A 13,822-nucleotide genomic window follows, 5' to 3' on the forward strand; every position below is an offset into this window, starting at 1 on the left:
ACGGCAAATCGACACCCCAAAACTGGAAGGCAGGCCAGGGCGTTACGCTATTGGCCGAAGGTGCCAGTTTTAAATTAACGATGAAATCAGAATCTATTTTGATTTTTAAAATCATTCAGAGATATTTCCTGGATGTTTCACTATGCAGATAGATCTTATAACTAGTAGATGAATCGTTTGAAAATCACGAAAAGTGAATTCGGACGGGCGGCGCGAGAAAAAATAGGCTGTTATATATTAGATGAGTCGGGGTAGTACCAGTTAGATCCTGCGGAACATGAAGGGATAACGTAAATTCGAATGTGACATGAAAAAGATAAATATGGGATTCAAAATCTGCAAATTGGTTTTAAATATTCCTTTATTTTTCTGTTTGTTACCATATAGAAACGTAAATAAATCAAAAGCGAGAAAAAGTTACATACGAATTTTTGGAAACAAATATTTAGCATTAATGATGGCTAACTAGACTAAACCGTTTTGCATCAATTTGGCAATAAAAATAAACCGCTTGCAAAAATCAATTTGTAAACCAAAGAAAAAACTTATCAATATTTAATTAATACGGCAGCGAATCGCCCCTCACGCGCAAACACATTCGTAGCCTTTTCCTAAAGGACACACATAATTTCCGGATGAAATCAGGTGGCAAAGCGTTGTAAGCCGCAAGAACCATGTTGAGAAGATCTTCTCGAGTGTCCGGAATTCTCTTTTCCATGTTGTTTGCCATATGTGCCCACATGGTTTCAATGGGATTTAAGTCCGGCGAGTGCGATGGCCATTCCAACACGTTAATTCCTTCGTGGTCCAAGAAATTGGCCACAATTCGGGCATTGTGCGCGGGGCAGTTGTCCTGTTGGAACCACAGGCTGAAATATTTATGTGATAAGTCAATAAATTCCATAGAATTAATGTTAATAAACTTACCGGTTTTGGTCTTCCACGTCATAAATAGCGGCCACAGAGGGAAGCATGTAGTCCCGCAAAATCCGAATATAGGACTGGCCGTTTAGACGTCCCTCAATTGGGTGCAAAATGCCGACCCTGCCATCGCCAATACATCCCCAAACGTTGACGCTAAAACGCCCGCTCCTTTTCGTATGATTGACGAAGTTCGGGTCGTATCTTTGATTTGTGGTTCTCGTGACCCACACCACCGGCGACGATGGCGAACTTTGAAAGGACTATAAAATATCAAGAATAATATTAATTGAAATTAGCATAAGAAATTACCCAGTTAATATTTACTTTTTCATCGGAGAAGAGAATGAACCTTTCCAAGTCTTCCCGTGGCCAAGTTAGCATTTCTTCGCAAAATTCCCGACGAGCGCGCTTATGGGCTGCCGTGAGAAAAGGCTTATTCGCCGACCTTCGTCTCCTTACTCCCTCCTTCTTTAATTTGGCCCAAACGGTTGTTGGCGTAACGTTGACACCAGTGTTGTTTTGCCACCTATTTCTTAAATGTCTGATTGAAAGAAATTGGTTGTTTTTGGCGTCCCTGATGAGTGCCCTCGTCTCTCCGGCATTGCCGGCGATCGGTCTACCAGGTCTATCTAAATCCTACACGTAGGGGAACCACCTTATACTATCTACATCTCTAACCTTATATAATCAAACCAAAGGCAAATATTAAGCAAAACCTTACTTGAACCCTTTGGAATCTTTCATATCGTGAATACGTGTAACGAGCACCTCTACTTGAACATCCAACACGATTAGCGATTGCATCCCAGGTCCATCCTTGTCTCCTTAGAGTAATAATTTCGACTCTTTGTCCTTCCGTGATGCGAGGCATGATTGAAACTGTTTACTTTCTTAAGGAATGTAGGCATTTTTATATCAAGTCACAAATATTTTTTGAGTGCGTTTCCCGTCTATAGAATCTCTATTTAGAACCAAAGCAAAACGTTTTTAAATAGAGATTCTATAGACGGGAAACGCACTCAAAAAATATTTGTGACTTGATATAAAAATGCCTACATTCCGTAAAGGGAGGGTGAAGTAGAAAATCAGGTGATTTTTTATCAATTCTTCTACTAATTACAAGACCAGTCTACATAGTGAAACATTCAGGAAATACTTCCGAATGATTTTAAATTTCAAATTAGGTTCAGATTTTAAGGATAATTTTAAAGAAGGTCCTCCAACCAATCGCGTAACGCCCTGCTTTTTTATTAACAAAATTCTCGTGGCACGATCCGTGTTGAATGAAATTAATCACGAGATTTGATAAAATTCGCGCGCGACATGGAGCGTGCCACGAGAATTTTGTTAATAAAAAGGCAGGGCGTTACGCGATTGGTCGGAGGACCTTCTTTAAAATTATCCTTAAAATCTGAACCTAATTTGAAATTTAAAATCATTCGGCAGTATTTCCTGAATGTTTCACTATGTAGACTGGTCTTGTAATGAGTAGAAGAATTGATAAAAAATCACCTGATTTTCTACTTCACCCTCCCTTTACGGAATGTAGGCATTTTTATATCAAGTCACAAATATTTTTTGAGTGCGTTTCCCGTCTATAGAATCTCTATTTAAAAACGTTTTGCTTTGGTTCTAAATAGAGATTCTATAGACGGGAAACGCACTCAAAAAATATTTGACTTGATATAAAAATGCCTACATTCCTTAAGAAAGTAAACAGTTTCAATCATGCCTCGCATCACGGAAGGACAAAGAGTCGAAATTATTACTCTAAGGAGGCAAGGATGGACCTGGGATGCAATCGCTAATCGTGTTGGATGTTCAAGTAGAGGTGCTCGTTACACGTATTCACGATATGAAAGATTCCAAAGGGTTCAAGTAAGGTTTTGCTTAATATTTGCCTTTGGTTTGATTATATAAGGTTAGAGATGTAGATAGTATAAGGTGGTTCCCCTACGTGTAGGATTTAGATAGACCTGGTAGACCGATCGCCGGCAATGCCGGAGAGACGAGGGCACTCATCAGGGACGCCAAAAAAAACCAATTTCTTTCAATCAGACATTTAAGAAATAGGTGGCAAAACAACACTGGTGTCAACGTTACGCCAACAACCGTTTGGGCCAAATTAAAGAAGGAGGGAGTAAGGAGACGAAGGTCGGCGAATAAGCCTTTTCTCACGGCAGCCCATAAGCGCGCTCGTCGGGAATTTTGCGAAGAAATGCTAACTTGGCCACGGGAAGACTTGGAAAGGTTCATTCTCTTCTCCGATGAAAAAGTAAATATTAACTGGGTAATTTCTTATGCTGATTTCAATTAATATTATTCTTGATATTTTATAGTCCTTTCAAAGTTCGCCATCGTCGCCGGTGGTGTGGGTCACGAGAACCACAAATCAAAGATACGACCCGAACTTCGTCAATCATACGAAAAGGAGCGGGTGTTTTAGCGTCAACGTTTGGGGATGTATTGGCGATGGCAGGGTCGGCATTTTGCACCCAATTGAGGGACGTCTAAACGGCCAGTCCTATATTCGGATTTTGCGGGACTCCATGCTTCCCTCTGTGGCCGCTATTTATGACCTGGAAGACCAAAACCGGTAAGTTTATAAACATTAATTCTATGGAATTTATTGACTTATCACATAAATATTTCAGCCTGTGGTTCCAACAGGACAACTGCCCCGCGCACAATGCCCGAATTGTGGCCAATTTCTTGTACCACCAAGGAATTAACGTGTTGGAATGGCCATCGCACTCGCCGGACTTAAATCCCATTGAAACCATGTGGGCACATATGGCAAACAACATGGAAAAGAGAATTCCGGACACTCGAGAAGATCTTCTCAACATGGTTCTTGCGGCTTACAACGCTTTGCCACCTGATTTCATCCGGAAATTATGTGTGTCCTTTAGGAAAAGGCTACGAATGTGTTTGCGCGTGAGGGGCGATTCGCTGCCGTATTAATTAAATATTGATAAGTTTTTTCTTTGGTTTACAAATTGATTTTTGCAAGCGGTTTATTTTTATTGCCAAATTGATGCAAAACGGTTTAGTCTAGTTAGCCATCATTAATGCTAAATATTTGTTTCCAAAAATTCGTATGTAACTTTTTCTCGCTTTTGATTTATTTACGTTTCTATATGGTAACAAACAGAAAAATAAAGGAATATTTAAAACCAATTTGCAGATTTTGAATCCCATATTTATCTTTTTCATGTCACATTCGAATTTACGTTATCCCTTCATGTTCCGCAGGATCTAACTGGTACTACCCCGACTCATCTAATATATAACAGCCTATTTTTTCTCGCGCCGCCCGTCCGAATTCACTTTTCGTGATTTTCAAACGATTCATCTACTAGTTATAAGATCTATCTGCATAGTGAAACATACAGGAAATATCTCTGAATGATTTTAAAAATCAAAATAGATTCTGATTTCATCGATAATTTAAAACTGGCACCTTCGGCCAATAGCGTAACGCCCTGGCCTGCCTTCCAGTTTTGGGGTGTCGATTTGCCGTTTTATCTGCAGGTTCTAGTATAGGTTGGGCTTAGATTCAATTTTAGCCACCAAGGAGTAGTTGTCACCAAGGGGAAAAAATTGCAAAAACATTATTCGCTACCGCCCGTTGGTGTATTAGCCGCAACGGGCTTTCTTCTAGTAGTCCATAATTCGACGTAACCTATATGGCCATTTAAACGTCACTCGATATATTTTCACAAAATGGCGGCGGCTTTACTTTCTCCTAGGATGAGGGAAAATGACCGGGGGATTTTGCCTTGAGAATGGGGGCTTTTCTTTCTTCTAGGATGAGCGAAAATGACCGGGGGATTTTGCCTTGAGAACGGGGGGGGCTTTTCTTTCTTCTAGGATGAGGGAAAATGACCGGAGGATTTTGCCTTGAGAATGGGGGGGGGCTTTACTTTCATCTAGGATGAGGGAAAATAACCGGGGGATTTTGCCTTGAGAACGGGGGGGCTTTACTTTCATCTAGGATGAGGGAAAATGACCGGAGGATTTTGCCTTGAGAATGGGGGGGGGGGTCTTTGCGTTCTTCTAGGATGAAGGAAAATGACCGGGGAATTTGCCTTGAGAATGGGGGCTTTACTTTCTTCTTGGAATAGGAAAATGACGAGGGGATTTTGCCTAGAGAAGGGGGGAAAAAGACCGGGGGTTTTGTCTAAGGAGGGGTTTTTTTTCAATACTGGGGATTATGACATGGGGTTTCGGTCTTGAGGGTATTTAGTCCGTATACCGTTTCGAAGTAAATTTAAGATTCGGAACTAAAAATCCACTTGTATTTGTGGTAACTGCTGTCGTACTAACAATGTTACGATAGGCCTGGCAATAGAAAAGCCCAAAATTTCATACCAATGATCATTTGAAAATACTGTTTTCACTCATGACCCATACAAGACATTCAGAAATTGAACGTCACAGCAATCGTAAATTTAAACATTATTTCCATGAATAAGTTAGTGTGGTGTGTAAGGATTTCAAACTATTCTAGCTACGCGGCGTTATTCGGGTGTAAAAATTGACTTAAACCAGGTGTTTGACAACTCTCAAATTCAAAATAACAATGCTTAACCAGGGTTTATTCATAAAACTGATATGTTGCGGGTCTATAATAGGACGTTCCTAAGAGAGTGAATAACTAGACATTCGTAGACCCAGCCTCAGCTAATCCATATGTGAAGTCATCCTCTATTGTTAGTGGTCAAATTGGGTAACTAACCGTGTCTGTGCATAAAGACTAAATAAACTAAAATTCCAACTAACTTTTCAAATATAAGATCACAGCTACTTATGAACCTTCACCTTATGGGTTATATTTGGCTTGAGTAGACCGACTGTTCTGATTATTCACGGTGAAGTCAAAATATCGTGAAGCTCGGTCATTAACAGCAGCTTAGATTACGAGATTTAATCCAAACAGGTAAACACTACTAAACAGGGCCGGGAATAAGCACAGGACACAGGACATTGTCCAATTAAATTTGAAAATGCCCCATATTTTTTTTAAAAAATTAAGGTCACTTGACATTGTGACCGATAAATATTTCCGAAGTTGAGATAGCTTGACTATTATGTTTCGACACTATTTTTGGAAACTCCGGAGGACAGGGTTCTATATATTTTCCAGTCAAAGGAGAGGTTACTGGACACACGTTATATAATAATTTTACCTTATTTCAGGCCCTGCTACTAAACCAATGGGAAAGTAGTCTTTACATTTTAAAAAAATTCCTTGTGACATTTACTACGGTCAGGTAATTTTGAAGTGAAAGACTAATTTCTTAAAATTAGAACATTTATGTATCCCTTTAAACATAATGAAAAGTTAAAGTTAGCTGGAACTTACTAATTCGTCATATCAACAAAAAGATAGGTAGAAATACCCTATATGGGATGTTCTAGATATCTGGGTAAACGGTTTTCATTTTCACTTTTTGTGGAACTTAGAGCGTTCTCAATTTTATAAATTTAAACAAATTGAAATATCTTGCGAAATATTAAAGATACAAGGAAATTGAAGACACTTTCTAAATATAAATTGACCCCCCTGATAAGGAAAATCACATTTATTTTCTCCAAAAACTAATATTTAAAAAGTTGAACATTTTCAGATTTTCGAAAAATTCGCGTTTTTTAGCACGTGCTTCGACCTACGACTTCAAATTTGGTCTCATTTGATGGAGAACTAAAATATCTATCTTAGTGTCAAATGTTAATTCTCTGTGATCAACGGTTTTTGAATTATTCAAAATATTCGGAAAAAAAATCAACGGGCATAGACTTTTCTAACAGACTGTACAAGAATGAAGTCCGTGATGAGGAAGACTTGCGAAGACGAATTATTGAAGGTTGTCAAACAATCAGGAACATGCCAGGAATCTTCCAACATGTCCAAGAATCTTTCGAAAGACGGGTTCATGTTTGTCTTAACGCCGTTGGTGGACATTTTGAACAATACCTGTAACGTCCATGTTAACTTGTTAAGAATAAAAGTAATACCAACCGAAAGGTACCATGATACTTTGAATTTACTTTACTAGAGTAGGCATACTTCTACTCATTTAATACACTTCTGCCAGGTGAAAGTTCAATAACGATGTTAGAGGGAAACTATTGAAATTGTCTCATATTTCTAAACAAGTTGATAAGGCTTAATTTGTTTTAGTCTACATTTTCGAATATTTTCTTGTTTTAGGGGCCAATGTTTGGGGGGCCATATCTTCGTTGCAAATTCTTGTACACCCCATGTTCTTTGACACTTTCCACTCAGTTTGACCCAAAGAACACGCCCCTTGATTTATGGCAGACTTATCAGAAACACCCTGTATATGTACTTATTTAACACATAGGCAACTTGGTTGAGGACCTTTCTCCCTACGTTAAAACATCAGACACTGGATTTATTAAATACAAGTAAATGTTATGTTGTGTATTCTTACAAGTATTCTTATGTAACGAAACTGTTTTGATTTCTACGAAAGGTTTTCAAACGTGACGAACTAAACTCTTTGTCTTGTTAGCGTGAGTTGTTTCATAAACATGAGCCAAGGCTTTTGAAATTAGTATTGGGTTTAAAACATTTAGTTACGAAGATACGGCTTGTCAACACTGGCCCCTAAAACTAGGAAGTAGTCACACACCTAAAGTAATAAGCTTTACTTTGCCTGTGTAAGAGCACTTATACGCATTTAAAGAGGCTCGTCAGACATTGGTGCATTCGACGATCTTCCTAATAGAGCTTAGTGTAGCGGGTGGGTAGAAAATGAGAGGGAGTTGGTGAAGCCCTTTGATAGCTTCAGGAATACATAGATTTCTTCTACTTGGAATCTTTAAAACGTCATTTTCTGGGCATTTCTTCTTGAATTAAAGGAGAGGCGTGGAAACTATCACCCTGTTTCTGAACGTAGAAACCACATGATATTGACGTAACTAGCGACGTATGCAGCGAATCCTGCGGCCTGTGAACATCGAACTCGAATTTAAACAAGTTCTCTTTGTGTGTTCTGAAAGTTTTCTTGTTTATGTGAACAGTCATGAAATGCTAGGAATTAGGAGTAGGTGGTTCATGAATGTTTTAACCCCTTTCTCTTAACTTCAATCAAGGATACTATGGGATCTACGGCCTCTTAAAGATTCCATGTAGAAGTACACCTCTGCTAAATAAAGATGAACAACGTTCTTAGGCTGAAGGAGGATGTCATACTCCACGTGTGGCTATTTTCTGATGTCATACTCCACGTGTGGCTATTTTCTGAAGCCCAATGTTGTGAAGCTCATATTTTCGTAAATACATGTTTAGGACCACATTTCTTTGACCATTGCCACTCAATTTGACCCAGAGAACACAAAAGTTTCCGTAACACGGAGTATATATTAATGATTAATTTCACTGCAGGAAGCCACTTTGATAGAAGTTGTTAAAGCGGAGGTTGATGTCAAAATTCAGTACTTGGAGAGAATGCACAATATCAAGTAATTTTTATAGTTTTAAGAAAATTTATCATTTCTTTAGAAAGAAACCTTGCTTGTACAACGTGAAAACTTAGAGAATTTAATAAATTTTGACTTCTCGTAGGTTTAAAAGGGAATTAATTAGTATAGAAACCGTTCCTGAAATATATGAAAAACCCGAAAAGTATAGCGTAAGTTTGCAATCACAGTTTACACTGATAATAGAAGCTATATATTTGTTTTGGTCCAGCATATTCATTTCGTGCCGGTTCCATGGGAACTAAGCCTATTCGAGAAAGAAACATATTGGGGAGCAACTAGTATCATCGGAGTGTCAGAGAAAGTCATCATGTCACGTGCACCTCGCAAATACGTTACGACCAATCTTAATATTCTGCCAATGGATTCGACGGCGAGTTTAAACTTCACCCCCTAAAGAAACCAAAACATAATAACGAAATTAATACTTAGGTGAAACACGTTATCTTGACGATTCTGTTGATAGTGGCTTTCATTTTGACGGCGAGTTGCTTTATTCACGAGAGCCACCGATTGGCTGCTAGCCGACAATGCCTACTAGCACTGACTTACCGTTTCGTCATTCATCTGTGGAATACTGTTTCTGTATTCTTTGCTGAACGTGAGTGCCTGGACCCTAGTGAAAAAAAAGAGGCAAAAGTCAGCATTGTCATTTAATTCTCGATTGCAGCGTGTCCTCGAATCAGGAATCGAGTTCCGGATCGCATTATTTGCTTATTTTGGCTCTTGGGTTCTGTCATTATTGTCATCTTCATGGCATCTTACATTAAATCAGATTTAATGGCAGAGAGTTATTCTTATGTAGATTCGGTATACGATTTAATCGATGAGAACTCGATTCAACCACGGCTTATGAGTGGTGGTGTTTCTCACAATTACTTAAAGAGAAAGGTGAAATTGATGGAATCATTTTTTTGAAGGAACTCCACATTGCACCATGAGCCTAGTGGTCAAAAGTAGAATAATTTCATGATCAAAGAGGGATTACGATGTCGATGATAATAGATCGAACTGCTCAGTCTTACCTACTACTTTTGGTCTTACGTTTAAAGGGGCTGACCAACCCCTCTCCTTTTTATCCACCCACAATGCTAATTTCTTTGAGGAAGATCTTCGTTTGACCCACGGTCCGAACAGCCCCTTTAATTAACTGAACTATTTGGTTTTTTTTTGTTATTAGGCTTTAAAAGATGATAAAATTAGAAACTGGCTACGTTTTTTTTGTTATTAGGCTTTAAAAGATGATAAAATTAGAAACTGGCTACGTAAATTGGATGAGTACTGTTTCGGAGATATCATGTACTTTTGTGATATGGATAATTTCATGGAAATTTGCGACGGAACGAAAGCTCTCATTCTCGATAAACAATCCTTTATGTGGACCATTGGTAGAATGTTGTGGGAGGAGCATCAGGAACGAAACGAAATGAAGGAACTTTGTCAAGGAGTGTATTTTTCGAAACCCAGTGGTCAGGAATACGCCGCATACCTCGTCAACAAATCTTTTCAGGATAGTTACCCTTTGTTTCAGGAAAGCATCGGTTTATCGTAAGTCACGAGAAGCGTTAGCCTATGTTCCAAGATTGTAAGGAATCGAAAATCTTAACGCACCTTACAAAAAGTCTTTCCCAAATTAACGCCCCTCAAGTTGAATCATTTCAAATACTTTTCTCATAGCTTTAAAAGAGATATATCTTTGAACTTACATTTTATTTAACCGTAAAGAAATCCCTAAATATACGCAAAATATTATTAAAACACGTATTCCAGATTGCTGGTATTCTTTGAATCCCAGCCTTTTGAGCACTTGTACCATCTCAATTACGCATCTGTGGATTTCGTGACTTGGCGAAAACCTCAAAAGGAAGATTTCACACTAAATCTGACTTCGTTGGCCTACTTTTTCAAAATTTTATTTATTGGATATCTGCTTTGCATTGCTGATCTCATATCGGAAGTTTTAGTGGCGTACATCATAGTGCAGTTGAAAGGAGGCAAGAAAGTACGTCGGTCCAAAATCTTGGTGATTTGATTAATAGAACACAAGGAACCAGAAAATTTAAATCCGGTCAAAATAATCTGTAGCAGCAATTTGTAATGATTTGGAATTGTAGGCCAGAAAGCTATCCCAAAATTATTTTACGATTAAAATGCTTGTAAAAAGATTTCGAAGCTTATAGTGACCACATGAGTGACAAGACAGGCTGATGGTCTGGGGAAAAACTTTAACTGAAATATGCCAACACCATGATTGTTTTTAATTAGAGGCTTTTTCTGGTTAGGTTTCTTACTTTGTTGGAATTTTAGAAAAATAAATTTTTAAATATAAATAAATAAATATTTCATATTAATCAAACAATTTTTTTGATTAATTGTTTTTTGTTACAAAAGTGAATCAAATCAGTGATTTTAATACAACTGATTTAAATCAATCAACCCTGTGTCTGTATTGCCGTTATCCCCTAAAAGGAGACGAGCCTAATAAATCAGCAAAATAACAAAACCTAGTCATAAAGACAGAGAAATTACTTGTGTCAGTAGTATCTAAGTGTTACTCCCTAAACAGCGGCGTGGGAAATTGGCGTGACGTAGGACTTGGCGTGAACTGGCGGGGGAAATTGGCGTGAAACCTCATGATGGCGGAATTGGCGTGGACTGGTGGGGGAAATTGGCGTGAAAGACGTGATGTTAGACTCGGCGTGAACTGATAGGACAAAATTGACGTGTAATCTCATAGAGATAGGGTTATCTATTCCTGTTGGCGTGTCTTATCTTATTTTTGAAGAAAATAATAAATGCATGGTCTCACTGATAAGGATTGAATTAAGACGTTTGAAACCAAAGTCACGTGCTCGGGAAGTTAGGCTTAAAACTCGATGTCATATTATTAACGAAGTAGGCGGAAAGTATGAAAGTAGACGGTAAAAAGAGAGTACAGTTTTCGGATACGACTGTGTACCTGATTCCTCACGAGGACAGGGGAAACCATGAATTTCGCAACCTGCAATGTTTTAGAATGCAAATACGAGGACATATTAACTCCGATATTGGAGTTAATATATCTACTGTAGTGAGGATGGTAGAGTCAATTCACTCATTACTTTAGAAGCCGCCGTTAGACGAAACAACTTAAGACGAATTGAAAATTTTGGTGCTATCGGATGGGATAAAGATTACGGAAAATCCGAAAGGACTACAGATCCCGAAACGGGGGATTTACTAATGAACCCCTCACCGAATGAAGTCTATAATGCAGACGATGGTGAAGGTTATATATGGCAATACGTTTATGGCCCTAATATAAATTTTGGTTTGAAACACTTAGCGATGTACAGATTACTAACTTCTACAGTACAATTACCCGCAGGGTCATTAATTGACATGTTTGCTAGACAGTTTCCGTGTATCATAAATAAGAAGACCAATCAATTCAAATTGGAAGAATTTGAGGGAGATACTATCCTCGTATTTCCCGTACACCTCAAACCACACAAAATGTACGGAATGCCAAACCCAAATATTTGCCATTTAGGGAGTTGTCATCCCCGCAATGAGGAGGAATGCAAATTTCGCACCTTTTATTACGGTGGATAGGAATTTCTTTGTCCATACCGGTACTTAAGAGTTCTGAACTTAGCTCTTCATATGTGTATGTTTATGGTATATAAAACTAACAAAACCGTAAGGAAAAATTATAGTGATGAAAACGACCTAGCTACGCATTATATATTCAAGGCCCTGCAGATTTGCAGGTTAGCCGAGTGTCTGTGTCATAACACTCACAGTTTAATGTTTTACGAAGTTCATTATCACATGAAATCCAATGACGCGAATAATTATTTCGCGAATTAGTATTTCGCTGACTTTCTTTATTTAATAAAACGTTTGTAAGTTCTACATTTTGTAGGCGAAGGATAGTGTTAAATGCAAAACAATATTTGTAGAATTTCGAATAAAATGAAAATGTTTCAATGATATGGGTTTCTAATTATTTTACGTAGGTCTATTATAATTAAAATTTTAAGCCCATTTTAAAACCTTATCCTTTGGCCATTTATTTAATTTTCAGCATTATCTTAACTTTTCCTATTACTATTCAAACGGTTATAATTACTGTTCAAAGAATTTACTACAAATCATGGAATTTTATACACCAATCTCAATATACGTAGTTTATTCTACTACATAAATAATGAAAAATAATTGTTACAAAATAAATTAAGATACGGATCTTAGTTTGATACCGCTAATCCCCTAGTGACATCCCGATATGAACACCAGATACTAGTGTTGTCATCTTTAAAACAATGATTAGATACTAATAAACCTACTTTCTATTGATTAAAGACATTAGCACCATATCATAAATATCTTTATCATGTTTATACAATGAACAAATATCGGATATCATAATAAAGCGGGATAAAGTTAAATCAAATACCCTCTATTCTATTAGGTAAATCTATGGATAAAAATATTAGTAAGATCAGAAGGGGGATGATAGAAGAAGGATGTCACTCTGTATCCTCTTGATACTTTACTTATGTAACGTCATTCTTCCCAGGCTCACCCGTTTAGTTTGCTTTTACGCTCATCAAACTTCAGATGGGCATCGCACCGTAAGGTGAATTTTATAATTGTTTGGCACTAAATCCTCAGCAATCATCCCACAAACCTCGTCTTGACGTGGGACAAAAATGCACAAGCGCGTCTTGCCAAATATTTAAACGCTAATAGAGTAATGATGAGGGAACTATTTATCGCGTATGTGATTCGTTTTAGTAACCTTGCTCTAAATGTTCTGATGTTGGGAAGAATGACGTTACGCTTACACCGCTTTGTGGTACACTTCTCTCGAAGAGAAATATTATATACTTCTGGTAAGATAAAGCAAGATATAGATCTTAGATTCTATCCCTAAGCACTTAGTCAAAAGTGTATCGAAATGGGAAAATATGGGATTGAAAGTGTTGGGAACCTACCAAACTACGATTAAAAGTGGTAGAAAATAATTGAAAAGATGACCAAATTACTATTTAAAGTGATGGCTGTGATGCAGAGACAGCTGGCAGGATCAAGGGTTCCGCCCTAGGGATATCGTGTAGAAGGAAGCGTGGACGTAATTGGTTCATGTGGCTTTTGATGGTGCCTGCTGAATCTGCTGAGCCATCTTGGCGTCGCTTCCGTCGTGTTGTGATTGGGGTGGCAAAGGTCCAAACTCGTGAGCACGGTTCGTCCCCCCCATACATGAGATCATCAGGAGATTTTTCTCGCACCAGAGGGGTGCGGCGATGGTTTCGAAGAATCAAAGCTATTCGTGCTTCTAGAGTACCGGTTGGGAATTTGGCCAAAACCCGTACTGAGGGTGTCGATAGCGTCGGAGGTT

This window comes from Phalangium opilio, unplaced genomic scaffold (assembly GCF_054372755.1).
Source record: "Phalangium opilio isolate 3A_F unplaced genomic scaffold, DU_Popi_V2 ptg000094l_1, whole genome shotgun sequence".
NCBI classification, from domain to species: domain Eukaryota; kingdom Metazoa; phylum Arthropoda; class Arachnida; order Opiliones; family Phalangiidae; genus Phalangium; species Phalangium opilio.